The following is an 18,196-nucleotide window of genomic DNA, read 5'->3' as shown; positions in this document are numbered from 1 at the left end:
AATTTCGATCAGAAGCATCAAACAAAAGGGTAAATGTGGTATCTAACCTGATAGGCAGATATAGTCAGTAACATAAACCAAAAGGGAGTGGGTGTGGGCAGGCTCAGATCTTTTAGACTGGCCGCTAGAATTTTTCCACGGCTGGTTACTGACCTCTTCGCCATCTCCGTATTTTACAGCGGACAATGTGAATAGGATCTTTGCATTGCTTTAATTACGGCCAGTAAACTTGCATGTTTCTCCTTTTGTGACTTTCTGTCTGGGTGGATATAGACATTAAATATTATGAGTTGCCACAATTGAGTCCCGGATGGTAAAGAATCTGAAATTCTAGTCACTTGAACCCAGTTTAAACCCACATCCAGCTCTTCTGATAACCAATTATATCTTTGGGCTATGTAAGTCGATAAACCACCACGAGGATGCCCAAAAGCTGAGAGGCGTTCCGCAAAAATATGGAGTTCTTTAAAACCAGGGATTGAAGTTGGTGTTAGTTTCCATGACTCCTGGATTAAAATTATGTCTTGTTGTTGAAAAAAACCCAGTGTTACATGATCCTGCGCCATTTCTTGGAAGCCGTGCACGTTCCATGAGCAGACTGAAACGCTTCTCTGCTTTTTTGCGTTCTGAGGGGGCCTCTAATTATACATTCCCGGGTTTGAGTCAGGGTTAGGAAGATTTGTCACTCAGGACCATGGGTATCCAAGACCAGTCCGTTTTGTCAGAGATGTAATGACCGGGTGCTTGCGGAATGTCTGACGAGGGTGACCTAGAAAATACTGGCGAGGTGGCCCGGGCACCTCGCAGACAGGTGATTGGGCGTCCTGTATTTTCCTTTCCCTTTTTTTGAATGCAGGTACTGTTTTGCAAGGGATAGGGATACCTTGGGCGCGAGTGATTTATGATAGAAATGCCCCATAGTTCAAACTGAGATCTTGCCGAGTATATCTTTTCCGTTAAGTCTTTTGAGGCCCAGGTAGTAACGGTTTCCTCAATGTCCGAGTTCTTTTTGTTTAGTTGAAATTCAACAGCATGCAGGTCCTGTGAATTTATCTCTTTTAGAGAAGATGTTTCTTTGAATAATTTTAACAGGTTGCCTCGATTGAGGATATCCTGTGGCCCCTCAGTTGGATATTCCGGGATGAAGGTTAATTTGAACTCAAACTGATCTAACCGTTGGGAGAGCTCCTTTGCTCTTTGATCCATGTTGAAAAATGACTGGTTATTAGCTTGAATGTTCGTGCCCATCTTGTTGGTCGTTTGTTGTCCATGTGCTTCAGGTGCTCCATCCGCTGAGTTTATTGTTTTGTGTATCGGTCCTGCATTTATTGGCTTTATTATATCCGTATGTGCCGTCCTTTGTCGAAGCGAGCATTTGCGTTCCTTTTCGAGAACTATAACTTGCAAGGGGGGTATTGCGATTTTGAGACCTGGACCTGCTGATTCCCCGGATGCTTCGTATGGATTTCTTTCGACTGTTGGACTTGTAGCCTGCACTTTTCTGACTGTCATGACCTGATGAGGGCTCCTCTAAGGTGTACATTTGTTATCCTTACTTTTATTTGTCGGAACTGGTGCAAGATCAAATTGATTGCCACCACCAAATCCCGCCGGTTGTAAAGGTTTTGTGTTTACTTGCCGCTGCTCCTGCCCTTCCTGTTGCTGGTCCAAACTTATTTCTCTGTGAGAGTTAAGACCTGTGTTTGGCGCTGAGCCCGTCTTTCCTATTGACTGGATGGGAAGATTTTTAAGTCCTTGGATGGTGCCACCATTCCTTGGTGAATTTAATGTGATTGATTTGTCAACTGAATTGGTATGACTCTTCTCTGCCTCCAATAAGTCAATTGGAGAATTTGATTTGTTAACCTGGAGGCTTTTAGTTTTGAATATGGGAAAGAGGTTACCCAGGTCTGTGTTCGGTTGCCTTTTATACTTAAGCCTGGCCTTTCTTGCTTTTTTCCTTTGCCTCTTTGTGGGCTTGTCCTCAATAAAGGATTTTTGGGAGGGCATGGTGTCTTCAATGACTAAGACTGTGTTCCCTGAACCCGCTTTCTTTGATGATCGGTCTTGATCTGTTGTTTTTATGGCGCCTTTTACATGCTTACTCATGACCGTTAATGAATTGTCCTGGTTAGGATTATTTTCTTTCTCTTGGGTATTGCTGCGGGATTGTTTTACCTCTCCTAGGATATCCATCAGGATGGCTGGCAGGCTTGCTAATTTTCCAAGTATTGTTCCACAACTGCATTGTTGTTTACATAAGCTGGTGGTAGCCTCTGATTTCCCCCCATTTGTTAGCAGCGAGGACAGGGAATCCAGTTTTGCGTTTATCCCCGAAATGTGACCCGCCACTAATGAAATAAGGTCAATCTGAACCTCCATTTTATTTGATTGATAATTTAGCACCCTTATGGCTTGGTCTAGAGTGCTCAACAAGGCTTGAAACCATGGTGTGGATGCCTGGTCTTTTTCGAACTTGCTTGGGTCCTTAGGTTCTGCATTCGAAGTGCATCCCGATGAAATTGAGATTGGAGCAACCTGGTTGTTGTGGAATTGGTTTGGTGACGTGATGATGCGGTTATCAACAGAGAGTTGTCCATGGTCATTTTTCCCTACATAGCAACGGGGGGTTGACACCATCATGCCTAGGCTTGTATGGCAATCCTCGAACCCCTGTTCTAATCGTGGGGCTCTCCCTTGAGAGTCAATATACTTTGTTATTCTCTCAGTAAGTTCCTCGAGTTGGGAATTGTTTGATAAAAACAAGGGTTTTAACCATGGATCCCCTTCTTGACCAGATGAGTTGAAAAAGATTCCATCACCAGTGATTCTCTCCTGGCAGCCTTTGAGTGCCTTTGTATGGTCACTAGCTTCAACCAACTCCGTGATTGTGGAACATTTGCTCTGAATCAGACGAATGTCCTTTGGAGGGGAGCCATCAATGGAGGCCTTGTTAACTCCGCCTCCCATGTTCTCATTTATCACTATCGAGGTGGTGGAGTGATGCACTTGGGCAGTTACTAGTTCCTGTTTACCCTTAGCTGGTTGAGCCACACACGCTGTAGGCGACAAAGACCCAGTAGGGTCATTTGTCCGGTTCTGCGGACTTTTGGCCCGTGGGGAATTGGCATTCTGAGGCGCAATAGGGCTTGGGAGCTTGCAGGCCTCAGCTGTTGGTGCATACATCTCTGCCATTGGATCCTTTAAGTAAAAGAATTTTAAAAGCCCGGTTTTCCGTCTGCAGGGAAATATTTGGTCTGGAGTTGGTGCTGAAACCAACCTGTCCCTTGAGTTTTGCCGGATCCCTATTTCCGATTGCGGTGTTACATCCACAATTTGCTTCCTTGATTTTTTCCTCGCTTTTTTATTTTCCACTGGTTGGCGCGTTTTCCCTGATCTCATTTCCCCAAAAAACAGCACTTTGCGTTCTTTTTTGTCCTGCTCTGGGGTCTAGCTGGGTGCGTAATGACGGGTATTCCTTGTGGCTCGATAAATGAAATAGAGACCTGCCCCTTTCAGTGTCCGTGAGCAGGCCTTTCAATGTCTGGAGCTTGTGTTACTACTTGCTGCCAACTTGGTTGAATGTGCGGGTGTGGGAGCCGGAATGAACCACTTCCTCCCTTGATTGCTGGCTCAAAAAGTTATGCACTAATATTGCGGTGCTGGTAGCAAGACCTGCTAGTCTTCCTGCCTTCCTCCAAGTCCCTTCGTGTTAGAATAGCAGGGTTACTTGCGCTGGTCTCCACAAGGTTAGGAAAAGAGTGGCATGCTCAAAAAGCAAACCCGGCTCCAAATGCAGAGAACCGCGGCGTAGCCACGCCCACTCCACCAGCGATCAAACACTCACCCAACAATGCCGGCGATATCCCCCTTAGGATACAATTGCCTGTCCCAAACGTACTTCGCTGAATGCCTTTTGATTCCCGGCCGTCCTCCGGTTATTTATGGACAATAAACAGCTCAATTTCACGTTGTTGGATAATGGCGGCAGAAAATGCAGTCAAGCCGTCAGTCCGTCAATCTCCAATGTGCACATACATAAAAAGCAATTCCAGAGAGTGTAATACTCTGTGTTTTTAAATCTTTCTTTTGCAAAGTTTCACTGGGCTGGAAGTATAACCTGTTGGTCTTACTCGTTAAATCCAGCTCTCTTAGTGTTGCACTGTATGGGTACCTCGCATCTGTCAGTGCAAAGTCCGGACCAGAGTGGCAAACCCAGCGGAACGGAGTCAGCCACAGCAGCAAAGAGCCGCGGAGCTGCCACACACAATCCGCCAGTGGTCGCTCACTCACCAAACAATGCCAGCGATGTCAGCGATGTCCCCCTTTTAGAGTTCAATTGCCTGCCATCACTCGATTAGCTGAATGCGCCCCTGGCCCCCGGCAGTCCTCCGGTTCCTTGCGGGCAAAGCAGCAGCTTAGTATCACGTCAATAAACCGCAGCAGCACAGTGGTGGCACAGAAAAAGATGCCGATTCGGGAGTACAATCGGCCACAGACAAAAGATGCAGATATGCAGGGGGGCTGGGTGGCTCCCGCTGTGACCCGAGGCAGCCTGCCGTGCCCCCCAGCCTCAGAAGCGGGAGAGGTGGAGACGCTGTAAACTGGCCGCCGCACAACCGTGGAGGAGCCACAGGGAACTACACCAAGTGTGCCACGTGGGAGTCCAGTGATACGGCTGCTCAGCAGTTCTGGTGAATCAGGAGGTCTTTGGCTGGAGGTAATTTCAGCTCGACTGCTCGACTGCTGCACACTGCTCAGGGGACGCCATTCAGGACTTCAAGGCCCCCTGGCCCCCTGGAAATTAAAGCTTGAGATGCCCGGCTTTTTCCAGAACAGCTCAAACCGCTCGTGGCTCCTGCTGCTGCACACACCTCACTGCTGCGGCAGCTCTGGAACTCTGCTGCTCTCTGCTGCTCTCTGCTGGCCTACACAGTGGTAATCTGGCGACTACAGCAACTCAGTAGTGTGTCTGAATGGGTATCGTTTATAGATATGCATTTGAATCCTACTCCTAACTTGGCTGTGAATTCTACTGATTGGGCTATAAATAGAATAGGAGGAGAAAAGAATAATAACTGAACAGAGGTAACAGAAAACCAAGTATGTAAATTAATAAAGAATCGGAGATCCAATGGTGCCCCCGGCCCACATGGGATTCCCGCTGTGTTGTATAAGGAGAAAGCATCATATTGGTTGAGCTATCGAACACTAGTATTTAATCATGCTCTCCAATAAAGAACAGTCCCCGAGGCATGGAACGGATCTATAATTTCTCCTATATAAAAAAGTAGGGACTGGTCCCTCCCATCCAATTACAGATTAATTACGCTCCAAGATATCAAAGCTAAATTAGTTGCATTGGTTCTACTTAAAGAGTTAATTGATTGGGCTAATGAAAACCATTTAATTCCACCAATCCAATCAGGTTTTGTACACAGTCAAGGTACAACAACAAACGTGTTAACACTGGGAATTTTAATGGAAAAATATAAAACAAGAAAACAGCCATTATATTTATGTTTCGTTGATTTTAAAGGTGCCTTTGACTGCGTAAATAGGCAGATTTTATGGAGGAAACTGGATCGTTATGGCATTAGCTCCAGCCTTTTAAATGAAATACAATTGTTATATACTGATACCTGGACAAGAGTCCGGCTAGGGAATGGTTCAAAGCTTTCGAGGAAAATTAAAAAAACTCAAGGCCTAAAGCAAGGGTGTGTTTTAGCTGCATATGTATTTAATCTATTTTTATCAGACTTTACCCTTGCAATGAACTTATTATACGCTGATGACGTCGTCCTGCTAAGCCAAACAAGGGTAGGACTGCAGCAATTAATAAACAAAATTGAGAACAAAATGACAATAAACGAAACAAAAACAAAAGTAATGGAAGTCAGTACCAAGAATCGGAAGGGCAGTCAATACAAATGGTCACACAAAAAGCGAGAGCTAGAAAAAGTTCAATGTTATAAATATCTTGGGATACTGTATGACGAGAAAGGATCTTTTTCATACCATAAAATGGAGATGAAGGAAAGAGCCAAAAGTCTACAAGGGTTTTTTCGCCTACTTTATAGCTTCTTGGGAGGCCCAACTTATACCCCATTAATAAAAGCAAAATTGCTCCCGAGCCGTATATGGAAGTGAAATACTCGTGGCTTGATGCCGCCCAGGCGGCGTGCCCCAGCCCTGAGACGCTGGCGCTGCTTTGCCAAAAGCATACCGAATTCTCGGATGAAGCCGGCCGTGAACTTTCCTTCCTTGGTAGAGAGGGTCGAGCGTGACGCTTTGGGGAGGGAGACCACCCGGGGTGTACCCTTGCTAACCTCCTACATCCACCGCTCGCTGCCTCCTATATAACTGCTCTCAGTGATAGAGCCTGGACAGGACCACCTCTCCGGAAGATATAAAATCCCGTTTTCTCGACTTTTACTCTCACCTCTATTGTGTCGGCACTCCCTTGCCACGGGAGGAGTTCGACCAATATTTTGAGTCCTTCGCCCTCGTCTAGCTCGAAGACTACCATCGAAAATTTCTTGTTGAGCCATTCTCCAGGGAAGAAATATTGGCAGCCATCAACAGCTTACCTAGTGACAAGGCCCCTGGCCTGAATGGCCTGCCTGCCTCATTCTACAAAGCGTTCGCTGACATCCTGGAACCACATCTGGAGGCCATGTATAATGAGTCTTTCGACACCGGGCTATTGCCGCAGTCCCTGCGCGAAGCATTGATAAATTTGCTCCTTAAACCCGACAAGCCTGCCGACCGTCATGACTCCTCCCGTCCTCTTACCCTGATATACATAGATAATAAAACCTTCGCCAAATCTCCCGGATCAATCTGGCTCCATACCTAGCAGGGCAACCTCACATAATCTTCGCACCATTTCCTCTGTCCGGCATCAAATTAACCCTAACTTGCCACCCGTGGCCACACTGCTCGATGCCACCAAGGCATTCGATACGTTGGAGTGGCCGTTCCTGTTCAGCATTCTACCGCGTATGGGTTTGAGCGCTCACTTTCTGCATAATATCAAACTCCTTTACACCAGTTCCTCCGCACGTCTCCGCATTAATGGTCAGGTATCCGACCCATTCAACATTGCCCGTGGCACTCGCCTGGGGTGTCCGTTATCGCCCATGCTTTTTGCAATCGCCATAGAGCCCCTGGCTGCCAGGCTACGGCAGCACCATACACACAGGGGCATTGTTTTCTCTTCCCGCTCTCTCCTGGTCTAAATGTATGCGGATGACGTCACCCTATATGTCAGCCACCCCCAGGAAAACCTTATCCCCCTGGTTCGGGAAATCATACGACATACTCCTATAATTTTTATACTATCAGCTTGCTTGTTTAGGCATTTATTTTTCATAACTGCTTGTACCACCGATAGATCTTTATTAAACAGAGGGTAAAAGGGTTTTGTTGGAGACATTTGTTTACCCTCACCTTCACAATATGATATTTGGTCATGGTTGTTTCCAGTGTTCAATCTCACTATATCTGGTGCATTTGTATTTTTTATACTTTTAGAAGCTTTATTTCTTGCTTTCTATTGTTTTTTCCTCTGACTTTTTAATAGTTAAACTTCCGGAGCTGCGTCTGTCATTGTTTTTTTTTTTTGAAAATCTTTATTGACATGAAGATATCAATGACACTTACAATATCGCAGAAGGATGTATTCTGGTCTCATTTCACAGTATACTGGTATTACAATATGGAGATGCGTGTTCGAACATGTATTGGACATAGTTCCTACAAATATTTGGGTCCGTATCAGTAATCGGTCACAGTACAGTGTGTGGAACAACACTAATCCGTCTCAGTTCTAACTAAGGTATCCCCTTCAAAACTTAACTTCATGTGTAGCCATGTTTGCAATCATTTGTGTGGAAAATATAGACAAGAAAAAGCAAAAGAAGCGTCTGTCATTGTTGATTGTGTCGAGCATAGGTTTATCACTTCTTGATCTTTTGTTTTATCATCTATTTTTTCTTTAACAACAACAGTATTGTCTTTACATTTTATTGTACCTTTAGAGGGGCAGTCGGTCTTGATGGGTTGAATTCCCACATTAGGAAAATTCCCTTTTACATTGTCAATTATTGTTAAAATATCCGGAATGGTAGCCAGTTTGTTAATTAGTGCGGCACAACTACACTCTGCATATGTAGATATTGGCTGAGATTGTGCCCTTACTATTAGATTATTTTGTGTTTTTATCTTCTGCTCAGTTCCGGCAACAGAGGATGCCGTAGCACTCAAGAGATCTATTTGGACCTCCTTTTTGTTGGACTTATATGTTAAAGCTTCCAGAGTTAATTGCGAGGTTTTGAAGAATAAATCCCAAATTGCTCCCGCGTTCCCACTTCCTGGTACCTGAGTGCCTGGGTTATGGTGTTGCCCATTTATGAATGATAGGTCCTTATACTCCTCTTTTTGTGGTCCTTGAAAATCATGTCCCTCGTCACAAGAATTAATGAATTGTGGACTACTCTTCAAAACGTCTTTTTGATACGGAGTACTCCAACGCTGCAGAGTTTCTGGGTTGCTGTTGTATTTGTCCTTATTAATTTGAGATCCTTTATTTTGATTACATTACGGCTGGTTCTGTTTTTTAACTGAATTTATTTTAGACAGAGTAAGGTCCGATTTCAGTGGGGTATTGGCTTCGCTTATGATTTTCACCCCACCATTTAGTTCATTTGGAGCTTCTTGCTCTCGTTGATTTATTTGTCCCAAATTAGATGGTTCCCCTATCCCGTTAGCTGTTCTGATTTTTACTTGCACTTCTATTGGCATTGGATGCCTAGTTGGTAGTAATTGCTGAGTATCTCTCATTGTTAGATTTGTGCATTTTGCGTCCTCTTGTTGTGAACGACCAGTAAGTGAAATAGTTAACATCTCTAGGTCCGTTATTTGACCCCAATGGTTGGCTTGGTCCTTAGTTGAATTTGACATTAGTTCGACTTCTGCTTCAGACTCAGGGTGGCCTCGTTCACTTACTCCTTGCTTAGGGGATATAATATTTTTTCTACTCAGTGGTTTAATCGGAGTTTGAAGATCACATGGGTTAGTTAGCAATGTTAGCATAGCACCAGTTGTATCTTTAATAAAATCAAACTTTGACGGCGACTTTCCCAGTTTCCCAAATGTATGGACCTTAGATGATTTAAAGGACTGTATGTCACCTGCCTGTTTTATTTTAAACATATCTAATATTAGTGTTTGTTGTATTTTTCTTTTCCTTTTGATAGGAGGGAAAGGTGGCCGATACTTTCCTGAGCTCATAATACACCCTCTAAGGAGAAGAAGCCTTGCTTCTTTCAGAGAATCAAACGGGCCAGTGACAAGATCAAACGGTGCTTTGATTGGAATAAAAACACACCTCCTAACACCTCCAAGGAAAACACCCCCAAAGCACACCTCAGTACAGAATCCACTGGTGCTGCTGGTTACTTATTTAATGAACTAACTAATTAATCAATTGATTAATATCCGGGCTCCGGGTAGGGCTGTAGTCTAGGCATGCAGAGTAATTCAGGGGTCGAGGGGTGCTTCAACAGGATCAAACTCTATTGTCACTTTCCCCTTTGCATAATTTCTCAGATTTTGTATTACAGACTTATTACAGACTGAAATGGCTCAGTGACTTACGGACCGATCAACCTTAACTACTCGCCTCATGCCACACACCTCTTGCCACTCACCACTCACTGTTCATTGCTTGTTTGTTGCTATTCATCGCTGTCAAGAGTACAATGGAGAATGCTGGCAATCGATCAGGAGCAGGAGCGGGATCCAGAGCCAGTCCACCTCCAGACGGCAGATGTAGGCACTTCCCTCCACTCCTCTGCTCAGCTCTGCTCTCCTCAATGATTGGTGTATACGTAAAATCAGACGGCCGTTCCCTGAGTTCTGAGGAATGATTGAAGCGTGCGATGTCGGACCATAGATGCGTCCATTCCTCATCGGAAATAGGATGGCGAATTAAGTCTTCCCACATAGACATATACCCGGGCGTGGGGAAAGCACTGTTTTAAGGAGGAAGCTATAGGTAAATGAGATCATCCCTTTCATGTTAGCAGTCTTGGTGGAAAGGCCTCAAATTTTGTGAGAGGTGGAGTAGCAGCCTCCCGTATCTGAGGTGTGAGGGCCAAGTGCATTCATTGGATATACTGATATCTTTCCGTGTTCTTCAATACAAAGTCCCTTTGACATTGATCAAAAGTAAGGGGATCAAAATCATGTAACAAATGTATTAGAGCTAAGCAGCCTACCCTTCTCCAGGCATCAAAGGGTCCCTCATGTTGGGCCGGGGGGAAAGCTGGATTGAAATGGATTGGAGTGAATGGGGATGGAAAAGAAGTCCACCTGTCGTCGCCCGAAATTGAGTCCCATACTTCAAGTGTGGTGCATGTGGGGCAGCTAAGGTCACCTTGGCAGCCGCCTGGAAGAGAAGGGAGGCTCCAGCTATATCCCTATGGCACTCTCGTCTTTGGAGACTGCTTAGCCTAGAACGTATGGCTGATATTTTCAGGGATAATGATAAGAATTTCGAATTTAAATGGGGTCCCCTTGTCTCCTTCCTCTCCCAGGGCCGTCCGTCTGCGGTGTGTCCCTCCACCATCAGAGCCTGCCATCTCTTCCAGTTTTGATCACAATCCCAGTGTCGACCAACCTCACGTTAATATGAACACGCCGCCACCCTGAGTGGGGTGAGAAGTGTTTTTTTTTTTTTTACATTTTCAAAAACCTTTATTGTGTCAAGACAGTTTCATACAGGCAGTAAAATCGTACAGCTAATCAATTGATTTTAGCATTGGTGACATAAAGCCCAATAAGCAGAGTACAGTGCACAGGTACATGTCATGATTATTTAGGAACTAGTTCAGGTACAATAAAGGGTAGCCAGTGGTATCATCACACATCAGCTGTACGTGTGTAACTGTCATGCCGTGCTATTGCATGTCGAGCCCTTTCGTTTACATGTGTAGTTAGGGACTGACCTCTGGGGAGGGGATCTGTAAAGGAGGTTCACATATGTTCCCACGGAATTCGTTCCATTTACCCCATATTCTAGTCCATTTCTTGGGACAGCCCCTGTGCGTGTAAACTGCCCTCTCAGACACCATTGTGTACGTGTAGGTGTTATCGCGGAGCCCCAGTATTTTGCTATGTTTCGCTTCGCCATTGTCGCCCCCAATGTAGCCCAGTTCTGTAAGGCTAGGTTTAAGTCGGTGGGCTGCCAAATATTGAGGAGGCAACACCTGGGATCACAGGGAACTTCTGCTCCTCCCACCTCTGAAATTATCGCTAATACTCTTGACCAATAGCGGTTTATGATAGGGCATTCCCATATTATATGGTAAAATGTTCCAATACCTCCACACCCTCTGAGGCAAAGGTGATCTGGTGTGTGTCCCAGCTTAAATATCGTGGTGCGAGGATAATATGTTCGGTGTAATATTTTCAGTTGAATGAGTTTAAGTGGGGATGAGATCGCTGCCTCTCGGGCTGATGCTAGGGCGTCCATCCAATCAGATTCCTCGATATCTCCCAATTCAGTCTCCCATTTTCCCTTCAGTGCTATCAGGGGGTCTGGTTGATTATAGATCAGTTTCTTGTATGTGTAGGAGGTTGCCTTTAGTTCCATGTAGTCCGTGAGGAGCCTATCCTCCAGAGGGGAGGATTCCACCAATTTGGTCTCTGGGGGAATTGCACTTTGTAATGCGTGTCGTATCTGTATGTAACGGAATCGGTCCGAGTCTGCCATCTTATACCTCGCTTTCAAGTTTTCAAATGATATTATCTCTCCTTTCGCCCATAGGTCGCCTATTTTAGAGATACCAATTAGGTCCCATTCTTTGAATCCCTTTGTGTTCGCCAGTATGCCCAGTTTTCTCGTGTCCCAGAGGGGAGTGGCTTGTGTCAACACTCCCTTCCCATCCCAAGGCCCTCTGTGCGGCGTGCCATATTTTAGTCGTGTGTGCCCTTGGTCCTATAAGTCCTTCCTGTTTTCCGTTGGTGTAAAGCGCCCTCATCAGTCGGTCTGCCAGCAGGAGGCTCCGGTCCAACCTGTATGCTGGTTCGTCCTGTGGGACGTGCAACCATTGATTTATTGTCACCAGTTGTGATGCCCAGTAGTAGAGTTTAACATTCGGTAGAGCAATACCACTGTCATACGCCGGGACACCTCCCCAGAGGTAGCTGTTCGCGCTCTACAAGCATCTGTATTATTATTATTATTATTATTATACCAACTCCGGACCAGTTTGTGTTGTGCTATCTGGGGGGGTTTACCGTCCCACAATAGGGTTGTTACTTCCGCTTCAATGGATTTGAAATACTTAGGGGGGACAGGAAATGGGGTATTTTGTAGGGCATGTAGGAATCTCGGAAGGGCTAGCATTTTAAATAGTGCATCTCTATCCAGGAGCGTCACCGTGAGGGATCTCCAGTGTTTTATGTCCGCTTGGAGTCGTTCCAGAGGCCTCATTAAATTTTCTTCCATGAATATGGACTCTGATGGGGTGACATATATTCCTAAGTACTTGAAACCTCTGGTCACGATCTGCAGTTCGCATCCCGCCGGGATTTTGGGTGTAGGCCCGTGCAATACATAGAGTAGCGATTTCGTCCAGTTAATAGTGTAGCCGGATACTTTCCCGTATGCAGTAAAAATGTCTAGTAGGAACACTAATGATCTCGTCGGGGATGTTAAATATACGAGTACGTCATCCGCATATAGCGAGATACGATCCTGCCAGTCCTCCTCCCATCTCATTCCATGAATGGAGACGTCCTGCCTGATCCATGCAGCTAGCGGTACCAGCACTAGGGCGAATAGCAGCGGCAACAGCGGACATCTCTGCCTGGTACCCCTTCCTAGTTTGAATTCTCTTGATATTCTTCCGTTTGCTACTACTTGCGCGAGGGGTTCCGTATATAAAAGTTGTATCAATGCACAGAATTTCAGGCCAAGTCCCAGCTTCCGAAGTACCCTAAAGAGGAACGGCCATTCCACTAAATCGAAGGCCATAGTGGCGTCCAAAGAAAGGATGGCTGCATCTTTCAGTATCTCTGGTGTACGGGCTATAACGGCATGCACCCTCCGTAGATTAAGGGAGGTGTTACGTCCCGGCATGAACCCTGATTGGTCCGGGTGAACTAAGTCCGTGAGGTGTGGCTGTAGTCGGAGTGCCAACGCTTTGGCCAGTATTTTGGCTTCCGCATTCATTAGCGATATTGGGTGGTAAGAGGCTGCCAAATGCGCAGGTTTGCCCGGTTTGTGCACTGCCACAATTGTGTCTATTCGCTGATCCCGTGGCAGCCTGCCATCCTCCAGGCAGTCATTGTACATGTTAAGTAAGGTAGGTGTGATCAGACCTGCCACTTTTTTGTACAGCTCTACTGGTAGCCCGTTTGGACCCATTGCTTTCCCTGTGTTGAGTGCTGCCAGTGCCCGCCCCAATTCTTCCGACGAGAGGTCTGCATCTAGGTCTTCCCTGGCTTCCAGGGAAAGCGTAGGCATCCTAATGTCTTGCAAGAAATGTGTATTGTCTTCTATTGTGGTTACCGCCTGCGGTGTGTATATTGTTTCAAAATGCGTAGCTAACTGTTCGACAATACGTTCAGGGTCTGTTGTGAGAGTACCGTCCTTTAGACAAATTTGTGCTATCCATCTACTTGCTTTTTCGCGTTTTTCTATCCATGCCAGCATTTTACCTGTTTTGTCTACCAATTCGTAAATTCTGTGGAAGGTATTGGTACTTTTGGCCTTGCTGTTTCCCATGCATAATTCTTGGCTAGCCAGCGCCACAGCGTGTGCCGTAACCTCAGTGTGGTCTGCGGCGTGAGCTTTCTCCGCTTGCTGGGTGGCCTCCTCTAGTTCTTCTATGGTCTCTCTTTGTGAGCGTTATTGTCTCGTGATCGTCGAGATGGCCTGCCCTCTAATAACGGTTTTATATGTCTCCCATAGTGTGCTGGGGGATTGAACTGACTGAACATTTTCTGCAAAGTATTGTATTGTGGATTTAACTAGGTCCCTTGCAATCTTGGCCTTTTTCAGGAACCCAGGATAAAGCGGATAGATGCTCCGTCTGCCAGGGATATAGGCGGTGTATATGAGTTGGACTGGAGAGTGATCTGATATGCCCCTCGGTAGATGCTCTACCTGTTTCACTTTCTCAGGCGTAATACCCAATGTCAATATATAATCTATTCAGGAGAGGCTCCTGTGTGCCCTTGAGAGAAATGTGTATTGACGCTCTGTTGGGTGCTTAAGTCGCCAAATGTCAGTCACTCCCATTGCGTGTATGAAATCTTGCAGGGCTTGATTGGAGCGGCTTGCTTCCCTGGACGGGTGGTGGTCGATGGTCGGATCCATTACTGTATTAAAGTCTCAACCCATGATCAGTTCTCCCTCTGGAAGGTCCAGCAGGAGCCTCTCGAGGTCCTGAAATGCTTGCTGGTGAAGTGTAGGGGGAACATAAACGGAGAGCACGTGATACAACCTACCTTCCCACTGCCCAGTTAGTACCGCAAATCGTCCCTGTGCATCAGTCCAAGTGTTCTTAATCATGAATGTGGAGCTCTTATGGACCAGGATTCCCACCCCTCTAGAGCGAGATGTGAACTCCGCGTGAGCTACCATTTTAAAGCCCCATCTATCTAGTGCCTTGCATGTTGTTCCTGTCAAATGTGTTTCCTGGAGTAGAACAATCGAGGGCCCCTTGCGCTTCAGGTACTGTAGGACCAGCCCTCGTTTAATCTTATGACCCAACCCAATCACGTTCCACGAAATTATGGACAAAGGGGGCCCGGCTGAAGTGGTAACTGAGTGTTGGTGTCCTGCCCCTCATGTGGTGTCACGTCGTGCTTGATATGTATATCCTATGGTCAGTGACTACTGTTGATACCTGCTGTACATGACCTGCCCTGTGTGCGCATAGATTGTATAGTTGACACGTAAACTTGTTCCTTGAAATAACGTAACATATTAAACGTAAATACTGTAAAAGTTGCTTCAAGAATCCTTGGCCCCTAATCCCAAACCCTGCCCTCCCCCCCATCGGATCTGTGACTGTCCCCATCTCCAATTGCTCATTATGGCCCCGATAAACAATTGTAGTCCCTGAAGAAAGTGGTCATTGTTCACCAGAGACCAAAACAAATCGAAACTTATCGCTATCAAAATCCCAACCCCCCACCCTGCCTCCCTGCCCGGCGGATACAGAACCATCCACCACCCCCAACTGAGCAGAGTGCTTACTTCCCAGAACAAAATGTAGTGTTTGTGAGGGTGAGACTACCATGACTGTTATAGCCTCCTTCCCACCCATCAATGTCCATGCAGCGCTACCAACATCACAGTAGGTCCTACCTGTAGGAGTCTTCATAACTTGCCTGTGTATCACGTCCTTAATCGAACCATTGTAAGGAAGGTCAATGTAACAGTACCCATCACCCTGCGCTCACCGCCCAATCTCGGGCCGTGTCCAAATCATAGTCTCCTACTGCGGTGTTGTGAAGCGTGGCAGCCTGTGAGGTCCTTTATCCTTAAAAAGCCAAGTCATAGCGTTGCTTCAGTGATGCAGTTTGTTGTGGGCTTCTGTCTTTTCCATTATGAAATGAAATGAAATGAAAATAAATTTGTTAAGCGCGGTTGCTGCCCACGGGCGTCCAAGCGCTGAGATGAAGCAGAGATGTGATGGAGCAGAGGAGTTAAGACTCGGAGGATTTGGCAAACAGTAGTGTTTTCATGTTTTTCCGGAATGAGAGCAGGTCTGGGTTGGACCGAAGTGAGAGGGGGAGAGCATTCCAGAGCTTGGCTGTGTTCAACGAGAACAGCCTACCCCCGGTCCTGGCTCTCTTCACTCTGGGAACAACTGCCAGGAAAGCCTCTGTGGACCGGAGGTTCCTGTTTGGATGGTAGGGGATGACAAGGTTGTTATTAATTGCTGGTCCCGTCTTCCAGAAGGCCCGATACGCAATGCACAGCGCCTTAAATGCCACTCTCTGCCTCACTGGCAGCCAGTGTAGACTTTTCAGTCCAGGTCTGGCTGACTGGGTTCGCGGAATCTGCAGCAGGGTACGTGCTGCGCAGTTTTGTACCACCTGCAGCTTCCGGAGAGTCATCTCAGGGGCCCCTACGTATAGGGCATTGTTTGAGTCCAAGCGGGACTGGATGAGGCCTTGTACTGCCACCTTTTTGGCTTCTAGAGGCAAAAGCGGGAGGACCTTCCTCAAGGTTCTGAGTAGGCCAAAGCATGTGGCGGACAGCTTGGTGGCCTGGGTGGAGAAGGAGAGCTTTTTGTCCAGCCACACTCCTAGGCTCTTGACACTTTCCTTGGGGGTGGGGGGCAGGCCCAAACCGCGAGGCCACAAGGAAGTGAAAGGCACTGTCGAGGCTGGGCCTAAAAGCATGAGCTCTGTTTTTTCTCCGTTCAACTTGAGGGAGGAGTTGGTCATCCACTCCTTGACGTCCTCTAAGCATTTCAGCAGACCTACAGGGGATTGCCTGTTGTTCTCTTGGGCCAATGAAACCACTAGCTGAGTGTCGTCGGCGTACGACACGATTTTAATGCCGTACGGTTCGACGACCCCAGCCAGTGGTCTCATGTATACATTAAATAGCACAGGGCTCGGGGAAGAGCCCTGCGGTACTCCGCAGCTAAGAGGTTTGCTGGATGACACTGTGTCACCGTCGAAGATCTGAAAAGATCTATCGGACAGGAAGGAGTCGAACCACCTTAATGCGTCACCTGAGACTCCGATGTCATAGAGACGGTTCACCAAGGTGGCATAGCTGACCGTATCGAAGGCAGCACTTAGATCAAGGAGGATCACTGCCACTGATCCTCCCTGATCTAGTACCCTTCGAGATTCTTCGGTGACCGCTAATAAGGCGGTTTCAGTGCCATGCTTCGGTCTGAAGCCTGTCTGGGACGTATGTAATAGGGAGTGGTTCTCTAGGAACTGGACCAGCTGGGCATTTATATACTTCTCCAGCACCTTGCTAGCCCAAGGGAGGAGTGAGATGGGGCGGTAGCTGGAGTGATCATCAGGGTCCAGGTTGGGTTTTTTCAACAGCGCCCGCACCATGGCTTGCTTCCAAGCTGTGGGGACTGAGCATGCGGATATAGACGCGTTTAGAAGCTCCAGGATTACAGGCAGGGTGGCTTCGCATGCCTGCATCAGGACTTCTGGTGGAGCTGGGTCGCGAGGTGAGACCGACTTAACTTGGCGTGCCACTTTGCCAAGGGTGTCAAGGTCCATAGGAGGGAAGTGCTCAAGGGTTGGCTGGTCTGGGGAAAGCGGGATTCTAGGGGGGGTAGATCAGTCGCATCCGGGGTTGTGGCTACTGTTGGGAAGGTGGAGTAGATTTTCAGAACTTTATTGTGGAAAAATTCCGCAAGCTCGTTGCATTGGTCCTGAGTTTTGATCGGAGGGGGGGCAGTAATGACACTTGTGCATTGTTTTATTATCTGGAAAATTTCCTTGGGCTTTGATTTAGCTTCCAGGATTTTGTCAGAGTAGTAGGTTGCCTGGGCCGTCCTGACCCCTTCTCTGTAGGCTTTGATCGCCTCTTTGTAGGATGCCTTTTTTTCCGGGAGAAAGTCTAAACGCCAGGCTCTCTCTCGTTGCCTGCAAAGGCGTTTTAGCTCTCTTAGATAGTCAGAGAACCAGGGAGCTGATTTCTGCATTCTCTTAGAGGAGGATCTGCGAAGAGGGAGGATCGTATCTAGCGAGTTCGTGATCCAACCTACATAATTTCCGTTTGCCACATTGGGGTCTGGGCAGGGTGGCGGACGGGTGGAGTCCAGGTTGTGCATCCAGGATTCCAAGGGGAGTTTTGTCCAGTTCCTCCTAGTTGTGACTTGGGGGGGTAACTGGGGGGCTTTGTAAGTGACCCAGGTGAACGGGATCAAAAAATGGTCCGACCATTTGGTCGACCGACAGATCAATGCAATTGCTAAAAATTGGGTCGAGTTGATTGCCCTTTTCATGGGTCGGGGCTGTGACCAGCTGGGACAGTTGAAGGGCTCCAAGGTCATCTATTAGCTCCTTGGCAATGTGGTCTGAAGGGGAATTAAAATGGAGATTGAGGTCCCCTAAAACCGTATGATTGGCAGAAGATAGAATTCTTTTCGCTATAATCTCTGGGAGAGACCTGTGGAACAATTTTGCT

Source organism: Lissotriton helveticus (assembly GCF_964261635.1).
Source record: "Lissotriton helveticus chromosome 1_1 unlocalized genomic scaffold, aLisHel1.1 SUPER_1_unloc_25, whole genome shotgun sequence".
Classification (NCBI taxonomy): domain Eukaryota; kingdom Metazoa; phylum Chordata; class Amphibia; order Caudata; family Salamandridae; genus Lissotriton; species Lissotriton helveticus.
Note: the sequence above shows the minus strand (reverse complement) of the source record.